The 13019-nt window shown below is 38.6% G+C and overlaps 1 long non-coding RNA gene and 1 pseudogene across 1 annotated transcript; one reads left to right on the forward strand and one right to left on the reverse strand.

Moving 5' to 3' along the window:
• Window positions 1-3547: 3547 nt before the first annotated feature.
• On the forward strand, window positions 3548-6894 carry LOC139775130 (pre-mRNA-splicing factor 38-like; annotated as a pseudogene).
• Window positions 6895-8607: 1713 nt separating this feature from the next.
• LOC139775157 (uncharacterized) lies at window positions 8608-12684 on the reverse strand. Its single transcript, XR_011718753.1, has 3 exons — window positions 12544-12684; window positions 11854-11917; window positions 8608-9890 (listed from the first exon to the last, which is right to left on the reverse strand). It is a non-coding gene; the product is annotated as an uncharacterized lncRNA (long non-coding RNA).
• Window positions 12685-13019: the final 335 nt, after the last annotated feature.

Here is a 13019-nt window from a genome sequence, read left to right on the forward strand (position 1 = left end):
AGCGAGGCGTGGAAATGTCCCGCGGCGCGGCGGAGGGACACGCGACGGACCGTGCGAGCGAGCGAGGCGTGGAAATGTCCCGCGGCGCGGCGGAGGGACACGCGACGGACCGTGCGAGCGAGCGAGGCGTGGAAATGTCCCGCGGCGCGGCGGAGGGACACGCGACGGACCGTGCGAGCGAGCGAGGCGTGGAAATGTCCCGCGGCGCGGCGGAGGGACACGCGACGGACCGTGCGAGCGAGCGAGGCGTGGAAATGTCCCGCGGCGCGGCGGAGGGACACGCGACGGACCGTGCGAGCGAGCGAGGCGTGGAAATGTCCCGCGGCGCGGCGGAGGGACACGCGACGGACCGTGCGAGCGAGCGAGGCGTGGAAATGTCCCGCGGCGCGGCGGAGGGACACGCGACGGACCGTGCGAGCGAGCGAGGCGTGGAAATGTCCCGCGGCGCGGCGGAGGGACACGCGACGGACCGTGCGAGCGAGCGAGGCGTGGAAATGTCCCGCGGCGCGGCGGAGGGACACGCGACGGACCGTGCGAGCGAGCGAGGCGTGGAAATGTCCCGCGGCGCGGCGGAGGGACACGCGACGGACCGTGCGAGCGAGCGAGGCGTGGAAATGTCCCGCGGCGCGGCGGAGGGACACGCGACGGACCGTGCGAGCGAGCGAGGCGTGGAAATGTCCCGCGGCGCGGCGGAGGGACACGCGACGGACCGTGCGAGCGAGCGAGGCGTGGAAATGTCCCGCGGCGCGGCGGAGGGACACGCGACGGACCGTGCGAGCGAGCGAGGCGTGGAAATGTCCCGCGGCGCGGCGGAGGGACACGCGACGGACCGTACGAGCGAGCGAGGCGTGGAAATGTCCCGCGGCGCGGCGGAGGGACACGCGACGGACCGTACGAGCGAGCGAGGCGTGGAAATGTCCCGCGGCGCGGCGGAGGGACACGCGACGGACCGTACGAGCGAGCGAGGCGTGGAAATGTCCCGCGGCGCGGCGGAGGGACACGCGACGGACCGTACGAGCGAGCGAGGCGTGGAAATGTCCCGCGGCGCGGCGGAGGGACACGCGACGGACCGTACGAGCGAGCGAGGCGTGGAAATGTCCCGCGGCGCGGCGGAGGGACACGCGACGGACCGTACGAGCGAGCGAGGCGTGGAAATGTCCCGCGGCGCGGCGGAGGGACACGCGACGGACCGTACGAGCGAGCGAGGCGTGGAAATGTCCCGCGGCGCGGCGGAGGGACACGCGACGGACCGTACGAGCGAGCGAGGCGTGGAAATGTCCCGCGGCGCGGCGGAGGGACACGCGACGGACCGTACGAGCGAGCGAGGCGTGGAAATGTCCCGCGGCGCGGCGGAGGGACACGCGACGGACCGTACGAGCGAGCGAGGCGTGGAAATGTCCCGCGGCGCGGCGGAGGGACACGCGACGGACCGTACGAGCGAGCGAGGCGTGGAAATGTCCCGCGGCGCGGCGGAGGGACACGCGACGGACCGTACGAGCGAGCGAGGCGTGGAAATGTCCCGCGGCGCGGCGGAGGGACACGCGACGGACCGTACGAGCGAGCGAGGCGTGGAAATGTCCCGCGGCGCGGCGGAGGGACACGCGACGGACCGTACGAGCGAGCGAGGCGTGGAAATGTCCCGCGGCGCGGCGGAGGGACACGCGACGGACCGTATAAGCGTGATGTTGGAGTCTAGGTGGCCGAAGCCAACGACGGACTCCTAAGCAGGGCAGCCGGACCCCCGGTTTTCTGTCAGGGTTTTCCTTCCCTTAGGTCGGTTAGGAGAGCCTATGCTCCTCCCTCACGGCTCCGACCAGCCGAGCGGACTTTTTATAGAGGCCGCTTACCTCGCGAATCCTTAAAAGGACTCCCCGGTCCACGACAGACCCATAGGGCTGCCGTAGATTACGGTACTGGTGTGCTCGGGTACTCCGGGTGCGCAAAACCCGTAGTGGAGGGCTCCCCCGTGCCCCTAAAGGGTCCGGGTGGACTCCCCCCACCCCCTGGAGGGAAGATTTTTTACACGCTTAACTTTATCAGAAATAATACATAAAGAGAGACAGATCAGAAAGAGGGAATTAGCGGAGATGTTTTTTATCAAAAATTTGACGACACCATTAATTTACAAAAAGACATTGAGAATCTTAACGCTCTCTACGAACATATTATAAAAGAAACATAATTTTCTTTTCTTTCTTCGCCACTTCCCTCTCTACGCCCTAGCTTATTATTGACGGCACTGGTCTGTTTTTATATATTGTCAAGTTTGTCAGTTTAAATTTTACCATGCACCGCACGGCTTTGACATGTTCCTCTGATACAAACAATTAACAAATAATGCCGTTTAACAAGTATTTTACCGTTTTGATTTTGACGCACAAATATGTAAGTTTCTGGTTTATATAATTTTTTATGGATTTTTATTTATATTTATTGTGGAGTGCTCAATTTTTGTCGTTTAGTTTTTAGATTCGGCGTAGTTTGGGCATTATGTCAGACAAATTAATATTTGTGAATAGTGTATATATGCTTGAAAAGGACCGGAATCTGCGGTCGAACTTAGCGTTTTTGTGATCAATAAAATTTGGCCAGTTGGATCGATCATAATACCTTTACTAATTTTTAATTATTCACTGGCGACTCAAGTTCTCAGGTTTTCTTTCTTATTTAGTTCAATATCCTAAAAAACATGTATATGTATATAACAATGATAGGAAATTTTCTTCGCCAGTGAATATAAAATAATATCAACAAACTTCCTATGACCATAACTGGCAAATTTATTAATAGATAAAACGACGTTTCGGTTCAAATTCGGACCCTCTTCAGGTGAATAAAGCTCTTACAAATACATTCAACAGGCAATTCATGACACTGTGCTCGCAAGTCAGAAACTGAAGACTATAGGCAGAAAAAGAATTTCTCTTTTGTATTGTGATAACTTAAATAAAATAAAGGAAATATAAAATTAGAGTATCTAAGTAACTTACATGAATTGTGCGTTGTCAGTGTGAATATGGTATAATAATATTAATAATGTAAGATATAAAATTAAAATAGTATAAAATTATATATGTATAATTATATATGTATACATACATAAGGTATTATACATATATATAATTTCTTTTTATATTAATAAAAGCCTAATATAATATCGATAAAATCAATAAAGAATAAAATAATTATATATATTATTTTTTAATTTGTATATTATAATAATCTTGTTAACAGTCTTTTCTAATAGTTTGAGAATGTTCTCAAAGACATCAATATTATATTTTTTTTTTAATAAAAAATCAATATCTTTCTCCTAAAATTTTATGTATAAAATTATATGTAGAATACCTATATATAAAATCTTAATTCTGATTACGTTAGATATTAATAAAAATAGATTTCTTAAATAATTACTGCGAAATGTGCGCGTATTATCAACAAATGAGTTTGAAACAAAGTTTTATCGATCGCGCAAAGTATATTTTCGGCGAATCGGCGTCCTCTGGTGACTTCCGATTGAAGATTCGTGACAATCTGGCTGCTGGCAATTCGTAGCAGATGGTAGATGGTAGCAGAACAATAGCGGAATAGAATTCGAAAAATGGCAAACCGCACGGTGAAAGATGTTAGGTCTATTCGCGGGACAAATCCGCAATATTTGGTCGAGAAGATCATCATATCCCGGATATACGATTCTAAATACTGGAAGGAAGAATGTTTCGCTTTGACCGCCGAACTGTTGGTCGACAAAGCAATGGAGTTAAGGTTAGTAAAAGCAAAATATTACCTCTACAAATACAGGATGAATGTAAAATCTTAGTACAAGCGAGAACAAGGTAATTTCTAGAATAATTTTTTTTGTACGAGGCTTTGTTTTTTAGATAGGCTTCGGTTTTGAAAATCTATCAAGTACACTTGACATCGTCACTGATTATGTCAAGTGTACTTGATAGATTTTCTAAGGCCTAGAATAAAACGTTATTTTACAATTTCGACTTATTTTGACACGAGGGATCACCTTGTTCTTGCTCGTACTACGATTTTGTACCCATATATATGAGTGAGAAGTTTTTCTCTAGTCTCACTTATATTTATTCTTTCATATTTATAGGAGGGGTATACGGCGGCAATGTGAAGCCTACGCCATTTCTCTGTCTTATATTGAAAATGCTTCAAATACAGCCTGAGAAAGACATCATAGTCGAATTTATAAAGAACGAGGAGTATAAGTACGTTCGGGCTTTGGGTGCATTGTATATGAGACTGACTGGTTCTTCCCAGGACTGTTACAAATACCTTGAACCATTATTCAACGATAGCAGAAAGCTCAGAATGCAGAACAAGCAAGGCGTATTCGAGCTCATATACATGGACGAATTATCGACACCCTTTTCAGAGAAGAGAGGTCTTGCGACGTTATTTTACCGAGAATTAAAAAAAGACACGTTTTAGAAGAAAATAATGAACTAGGTACGTTATTTGAATATATTTTCTTGAGTATATTACTTTTATTTAGCCAACCTTCTGTTATATGTTTACTTATGTTACGCAGAAGCGAAGATATCGGCATTGGAAGACGATATGGATGATGGCATCGAATCGTCAGAGGAAGAAGAGATTGCACCAATTAAAGAACTGCCACGCAAGAGGCCGGATGATCACGAACGAGACAGAGACCGTCACAGAGATAGGGACAAGAGGCATTCCCGATCCGAGAAGAAATCCGAGAAGGAAAAGCCAAGATCGAGAAGTAGGGAGAGAGATAGAGACAGGAGAGAACGTAAACGCAGCAAATCGCCGAAATCTCACTCGTCGTCGCACAAAGATAAGGACAGGGACAGAGATCGCCATAGAAGAGACGATAGAGAGAGGGAGAGAGAACGAGAGAGAGAAAGGGATCGAGATCGTAGAAGAGAACGCGACAGAGCTAGACATTAAAGTATGGTAATATGGAAAATGGTCTTGACGAATTTATATAAACTTACCGAGGCAAGAAATAAATCAATTGGTTATCTTGCGTCAATTCTTTTTATGCTCTTATCAATGTTCGTGTATTTTTTAACGCCGGTGTATATAACATTTACAAGAATTCAGTATTAAAATTACAACATGCACCCGGAATCAAATCCGTTGTAACATATTTAAATCTATGTACATTTTCACATTATTTTTCACATTAATTAAATTGCGTACATTCAAGATATCTCATTAATTCCTGATTACACGAAAACGTTCGAAATGCGTGTATATTATACTAACATATTGTCCAATTGATAGAAATATAACTTAACTTATTATATGTATTGATAAGTGACAGTGACATCTAATTATGCGATATTTATTATTAATTATCAACATAAAATTACGAAGCTTACAAAGGAAAGGATATAAAATAAGAAGAGAAAGTATTCAATTCGCGTTTTAATTTAAGATATTTCGTGTTATACGCGCTTCGATTTCGTGTAATCCAGTTTACATAAATTAGATATAGACAATTCAAGTAGATTATACTTATACAATTTTATGCAATTAATTTTATACAACTTTCGCAGACAGAATATATCGTTTTGTACATAAAACACTGCGAAAGAAAATTAGGGTCTTTTCACTTTTTGTCAGTAAAATTGCCTATTTTTAAACTGTAATTACTCAGTGAATAATTAAAAAAGTTTAAAAAAAGGTTTTACAGAGCAAACTCTCTACTATAAGATGCTTTTGTTCAATTTTCACTCAGGTTATACTCAAAGGCGTGGTCAGCTTTGAATAAGAACGTATTTGAGATATCCAAAATTTTGAAATCTGTAGTCTTCCACCGCCTAACAAAAAATTGGCGAACATAATCATTAATACCATCTCAAAGTACGAACTTTGCCCTTTCAAATAAAAAAAAAAACTTTGTCCTACGCCGATTATTTAGCGAGATATCGCAATTTAAAGTAATCCCTGTTTTTTTAAGATTTCAGCACGATATCGCCAGCATTTGCGTAACCTGATGTGCACCACGGGGAGGTTGCTCGGTCGGATTTTGCACATCATGTATGTATGTGTATATGGAGTGTACATGTGTACATGTAGAGGTTCTTTTTTAGTAAGAAGTGTTGTCACTCTTTGTCGTATTACCTCGCGCAATCTTGATCTCATATTGATGCATTTTTTTTACATCAGATTGAAAAATTTTATTCAAAATTTAACGCAGTGCCTCTTTAATCTGATGTAAAAAAATGCGTCAATATGAAATCAAGATTGCGCGATGCGTGTGCCTATGGCAAAAAAATGGCAACACTTCTTACTAAAAAAAACCGCTACATGTACACACGTACACATGTACACTCCATATACACATACATACATGATGTGCAAAATTTTACTGAGCAACATGCCCGTGGTGCACATCAGGTTACGCAAATGCCGGCGGTATCGTGTTAGCACGACTAAAATCGTAAAAAAACAGGGGTTATTTTAAATTGCGATATCTCGCTAAATAATCGGCGTAGGACAGTTTTTTTTTCATTTAAAAGGGCAAAGTCCGTACTTTGAGATGGAATTATTGATTATGTTCGCCAATTATTTTGTTAGGCGGTGGAAGACTGTAAGTTTCAAGAGTTTGAATATCTCAAATATGTCCTTATTTAAAACTGACCACGCCTTTGAGTATGAACCTGAGTGAACAAAAGCACCTTATAATAGAGAGTTTTTCCTGTAAAACCTTTTTTTTAACTTGTTTTTACGTTAATTATTCGCTGAGTAATTACAGTTTAAAAATCGGCAAAAATTTACTGACAAAAAGTGATCCCCTAATTTTTTTGAGCAGTGTATTTTTAACCTTTTATTATTATCTGTATATCTTTATACAAATAAATTTGAATTTTTTTAAATTATAAAGAAAATTATAAATTTCTTTTCATTGTTAAATCACCCCCTTCCCCCCGATTCCTACCTACCCGTATCCCTACCTACTTGTATGCTTACTTATTCATTCCCTACCTAGATTTCTCAAAATTATAATTAACTAAGTTTCCTTCTATTGTTGAAAACCACACCCCTATATACCTACCCGATTTTTATTTAATTTTTACCTACCTACCCGATTTTTATCTAATTTTTATCCGTATTCCTACCTACCCGTATCTTTATCTAGTATACCTTATCTAGTATATTAGTTACCCGAAATCGTGCGCGAATTTAATATTAAATCAGGACCGTTTAGGAGTTTTAGTGTAAGTTTAAATTACGTGGGCTAGGGATTTTTAATTCGAGACGGCATCTTTCCGTCTCTGATTATATGCAATCGCACGTAAGAAAACCTTATAGGTTTACCTTTATATAAGTATTTTTTATACTTTGATTGGTGATGTGCACACCAACCTACCTTGTAAAATCCTCTTCGTCTTCTTTTTTCTGGCCAGAATAGACTCACCTTTTGTAGAACCTGGCCATATCCTGGCTTTATACAGCCAGAAATCGACAAGAAGGAGAAATACTCCTGTTGCCGGCAATAAGCGTAAGATTTTACGCTTTTGTATGTACGATGCGCGAAACACGAACGCGTCGCGAAGGGGCCATCACATTAATTAACTCAATTAAATATGGAATTAACCAATTAACAATAATAATAATAACTCAATTGTATATACAAATTAATTGCGCATTTATTGTTTACACGCGTTATTTATTCGTATTAAAATATATCCAGTAATTAAAATACATATCCGATTGGAAACAAATCTGAATTTGAAAAAAAATCTATATGTCGACAGCGTTTTGATTTAAAGAGATTCGATCGCGATTATGAAATTTATAATATTAACTTTATAATATAAACAATAAAACTAATTTGAAAATAAACAGATCCGCCATTTGATAAAATCTAAAGCCCATAATATACGTATTTTCATCGATTCGAACGATTTAATATTGCTGAATCTCATCAAGAAACATGCAACGATGAGAAATTCAGATGAATGACGTAAGATCCGAAAAGGATAATAAAAATCCCACACACACACGATTAGAATTGATAATAATAATCACTTTGTACTTTGCAAATTATTAAGATTACTTTTTATATAATATATTGTTTCAAAATCATTTTTAAGCGAGATGAAACTGATTGATTCTATTATACATAAGATAATTATTTAAAAAATCTTTTATTTCATAATAAAATAGATATCGGATCTCACGTCACTTTACTACTTTAACTGGTATAAAATCCAGTTATCAATCACTACATATGAATAAGCTACAACAGATTAGGCTAAAGTCAATGCATCAAAAAGTAATAATATAATGAATAACTGAAAGCATGTCTTTTATATGAAAAAAGCGAGATCAATAAATTATATAAAAGTTACGTGATATATGTATATGTATATATATATGTATACATATATGTATTGCTTCCTTGCACTAACTTATATAAAGTTTAATCTTGGATAAATATTTAATAGAATATAATAGAAAAGAGGTAGATGAGAAAAGGAATAATACAATATTACACTTTTCTAATACAATATTTGTAATAAATATTTTTCAATATTATGATCACCTACAATATTGTTTACTTTAATTATTTTCTATTTTATTTTATTTTTTCATTTTTCTTATTGCATATATGAAACAATATAAATATTTTATTCTTTCTATTTGTTGATCCCGACATATGAATATCATGAGTAAACTTAAATAAGAGCATCAAATTAAAAAGATTTTAATTGTTAAACTTTTATTTGTCTTCTACTTTGTTTTCTTTATTTTTTATATTTGTAAAAAATTATGTTATGTACATATACATGTAATTAAAAATTATGTTATTTGATTCTAAATATTAACCAAATAACATCATCAATTAATATAATTATCAATAAATAATATTTGTTCTCATGGTATTCTCAATTTTCCGAAAAATTCTGTTTTTATATACACAGTGTGTGCATACGAGTATCTATACATTCTCGTATACACACCCTAAATTAATCAATATATAAATATAATAATAAAAAGACATCCAAGATTAAACTTATCCTAATCTGTTTTAACTGATTCATTTTAAGGCAACAGATGTATGGAATGCTATAAACTTATATTTTATTATTAAATTGCATAAATTTATCTAGATACGTGGTATACATTTAAGGTACATTTATGTGGTATACATTTTTTGTGGTACACTAGCACCACAGACGCGCGCTTCGCGCGCGCTATTTAGCTTTAACATTATGCTATTACTATTACACTATTAATTTCTTGATACACACAACTGTCAAAATATACGATGACAGCTGCAAATGAAGTAAGCGCAGCGAGAAAACCAATCAGCATCGCGGAAAAGCGGCAACAATAAATTCGACTATCGACTTAACATGCCTTTTTTTAGAAAGGATATTTTATAGGTTACCACACATCCGTTACCTCAATAAATATGTTAATTAGTTAATTCATCACTCACCAACCCCGATGCGCAACAGCGGAATTATATCTGCCACGTAGCTACGTTGAATCTGTAATATACAAACATAAAATTCACATTAAGATGATGTTCAAAAAACCTAATGTTTTAAAACATAATTCCTATGTGCATCAAACTTTTTATTATTCAATTAGATATTAATTTAAATAATTAAACATTTTACGAAAAGAATCTTTACAAGGATAAATTTCTACAATATATTAAATTACTTCTTTTCTTCTAATTATTATTTCTAAATCACGGGGAAATAAAACAATTCGAGAATAAACAGAAAAAAATTATTTTTATACAAAATAAAACATAATTTACCGCAAAGTTGTTCCGCTGGCGCCCGATGCCTCTCCCAAGCCTCCTCCTCCTCTCAGACTGTCCTTTCGCGTTGTCAGCTCCCTCAATGCAACACTTTCCGCGTCGTTATCTTCTGAAACATATAAATAAATGATTTGATATTGACTAATTCTTACGCATCAAACTTCTTATTCATCATTCAATTAGACTTTATTTCAATACATTAATTATTTAAATAAGTATACCATTTTAATTGTAATTTTAATAAATTTTTTAATAAAAGAACTAATATCTTAATAAATGCTTTTTTAAATATGACTTGCATAAAATTTGATAAGAAAAAAATCTAATCCTGATATAATTTAAACTATTATAAATTTTAATTATTTAGAAATATTTGATATATTAATAAGTAATATTTCATATAAATTTGTTGATATTAATCATGTTATAAATAATTTATTAAATATTTAAAAAAATCTTGAAATATAATCTATAATGTTTATTTATTAGACAATGTATTAAACATGTAATATACTGTATATAGTGTATATAGTGTACTGTATATAGTGTACTGCATGTTTAATACATTGTCTAATTAATAAAATATTTTAGATTATGTTTTAAGATTTTTTAAATATATTTAATAAATTATTCATAACATGATTAATATTAACATGATAAATATATATAGGTCGCCGACCCTGACCTCTTCTTAATTTTTTATTACAATCGTGTAACTGAAATAAGTATCCCTGATTTTTTTCAAATTTTTATCTCAAGGCGTATTCGAGATATAGATATTCAAAGTTTTGAAATCCATCCTCTCCGGAACATATTCAAATAGCTGTAACTGTAACTTTACTTCTATTTATTGGATCGTTAAAATATCGGTTATGAAATTAATCGGAAGGAAATGTAATTTCTTTTCGATTAATTTCATGACTTTTTAACGATCTGATAATTATAAGTAAAGTTATTTGAATATGTTCCGCAGAGGATGAATTTCAAAACTTTAAATATCTATATCTCGAATATACCTTGAGATAAAAATTTGAAAAAAATCAGGAATACTTAATTCAGTTACATGATTGTAATAAAAAGATCAAGAGCAAAATCAAAAGGGGTCAGGGTCGGCGACTGACCGATTTAGCAAAGAATGCCCCATATATAAAATATAACTTGTTAATACATCAAATATTTCTAAATAATTAAAATTTATATAATAGTTTAAATTATATCAGGATTAGATTTCTTTCTCTCTCTCTCTTATCAAATTTTATACAAGTTAATATCTAAAAAAACCATTTTCATTAAGATGTTATTCTTTTATTAAAAATTTATTGAAATTACAAATAAAATGGTACTTGCGTGCAAAAGTTACTTATTTTTATTTTAGGCATGTGTTTCTTTTAATCTCTTCCCCATATATATATATATATATATATATATATATATATATATATATATATATATATATATATTCGTCCGAAATTAAATATTTTATAAATTGGTGTAATCAAGCAATATACATATATATTTATAAATATTTTTTTAAGATGTATATATATATTAGACAGTGCTCTAAAATATTGATTACAATTAAACATCACGATTACAAGTAATCACTAGAATACAATAATCACGCGGCTTTGCCAAACTTTACACGATACTCTCGAAATTAATAATTAATCATACGCGACGCGTACTTACTCATATTGCGACAACGGAGAAATAAGAGAAGAAATTATGGCATATTCGATAATTAACAGCGATATATTTCACAAATAAAAATGCAACGAAATATATCTGAGATGACGGTAAAAAATTTCTCGCGCGATTAACTTAGCGCGAGAGCGACGCGGCATCGCTAGATTAATTCGTGGGATTGATCGTGGGGTGGACGGCCGAACAAGGCTTTCGAAATACGCATTCGAACGGATCAAGAGACACGTCTCGCTCCGCGCGTACTTGGCGCGAGACACTACAGTTGTGTATATTTACGCGAACACACGGATTTGCATTATCAATATACACTTCGCGATAGATACTGCTATAAATATTAGATGCAAAGATAGTACATGTGTTATACTCACCAATTAAAGTCGCTACGCCACTCGTTCCGGATCCGATCCGTCCCGTGTCCCTGTCCGCCGCGTTCTGGAAACGACAGGAGAATGTATAATCAAGATGGCGAAGGGGGCTTCGAATCGTCTCCCGCGCGTTCAACTTCACGCGATAAGACGACAAGAGCGACGCGACGTCACTGCGCGTCCCGCGCTTAACTTCGCGATTATATATTTTCCGAACTTCCGAGTAGCGAGTACCGGTATGCTCGCCTTTTACTGCGATTATTATTTCGCATTCCGATTAATAGACGTATCACTTCTCGGTAGATATCCGCGATATTCGCGACACGATCGAAAATCGACGCTCGTCACTTTCGCGAATGCCCGCGCGATACATCTTCGACCGTGAATAATTAGAATCATCGCACCGAATTACGCGATAAATACCGCGGTAAACACACACGCGCACAATAAATGCGAAGCTAATACATATTACTCATCAATTAATTAAGTCGCGACGCCACTAGATATCCGCGATATCCGCGACACTCGAAAATCGACGCTCGTCACTTTCGCGAATGCCCGCGCGATACATCTTCGACCGAATAATTACCGTGAAATACGTATTTTCAAGAATCATCGCGCCGAATTACGCGATAAATACCGCGGCAAACACACACGCGCACAATAAATGCAATGCTAATACATATTACTCACCAATTATAAGTCACGACGACACTCGTTCGGGAGCCGGTCCGTCTCGTGTCTGCCGCGTTACGAATGTTACGATGGCGGCGAGTGAGTGGCGACACTGGCGACGAAATGTACGAGGTGGGGCTGGTGGGGTGGGCGACTACTACGCGAGTCAAATGAACGGCTAGTCAGACACCCGTTTGGTTGATCGGAGATAATGAGTAACTTTCGCAGGCGTTGATAGAACATCTCGCCGAGCACCGACGAAAACAACAAACCGCGAGGCCACACACCGACTTTACAGGTGTAACGTCGTTTCAAAGCTTCAATTGAATTAATTCAACGGTAACCGTCTGGTATGCCGCGGCCGCTCGCCGGCGGCTCAGAGCGTTCGTACGTGATTGGCTGGGACGCGGGGGCTCGACTCGCGAGCAGCCAATCGCGGCTCCTGACTTTACGGCGGCACGACGGCCCGGCGTGGCGACGGGGCGACGGCGCGA

Source organism: Temnothorax nylanderi, unplaced genomic scaffold (assembly GCF_030848795.1).
Source record: "Temnothorax nylanderi isolate EJ_2023f unplaced genomic scaffold, tnyl_v1.0 TNYL_tig0093_pilon, whole genome shotgun sequence".
In the NCBI taxonomy this organism is placed as follows: domain Eukaryota; kingdom Metazoa; phylum Arthropoda; class Insecta; order Hymenoptera; family Formicidae; genus Temnothorax; species Temnothorax nylanderi.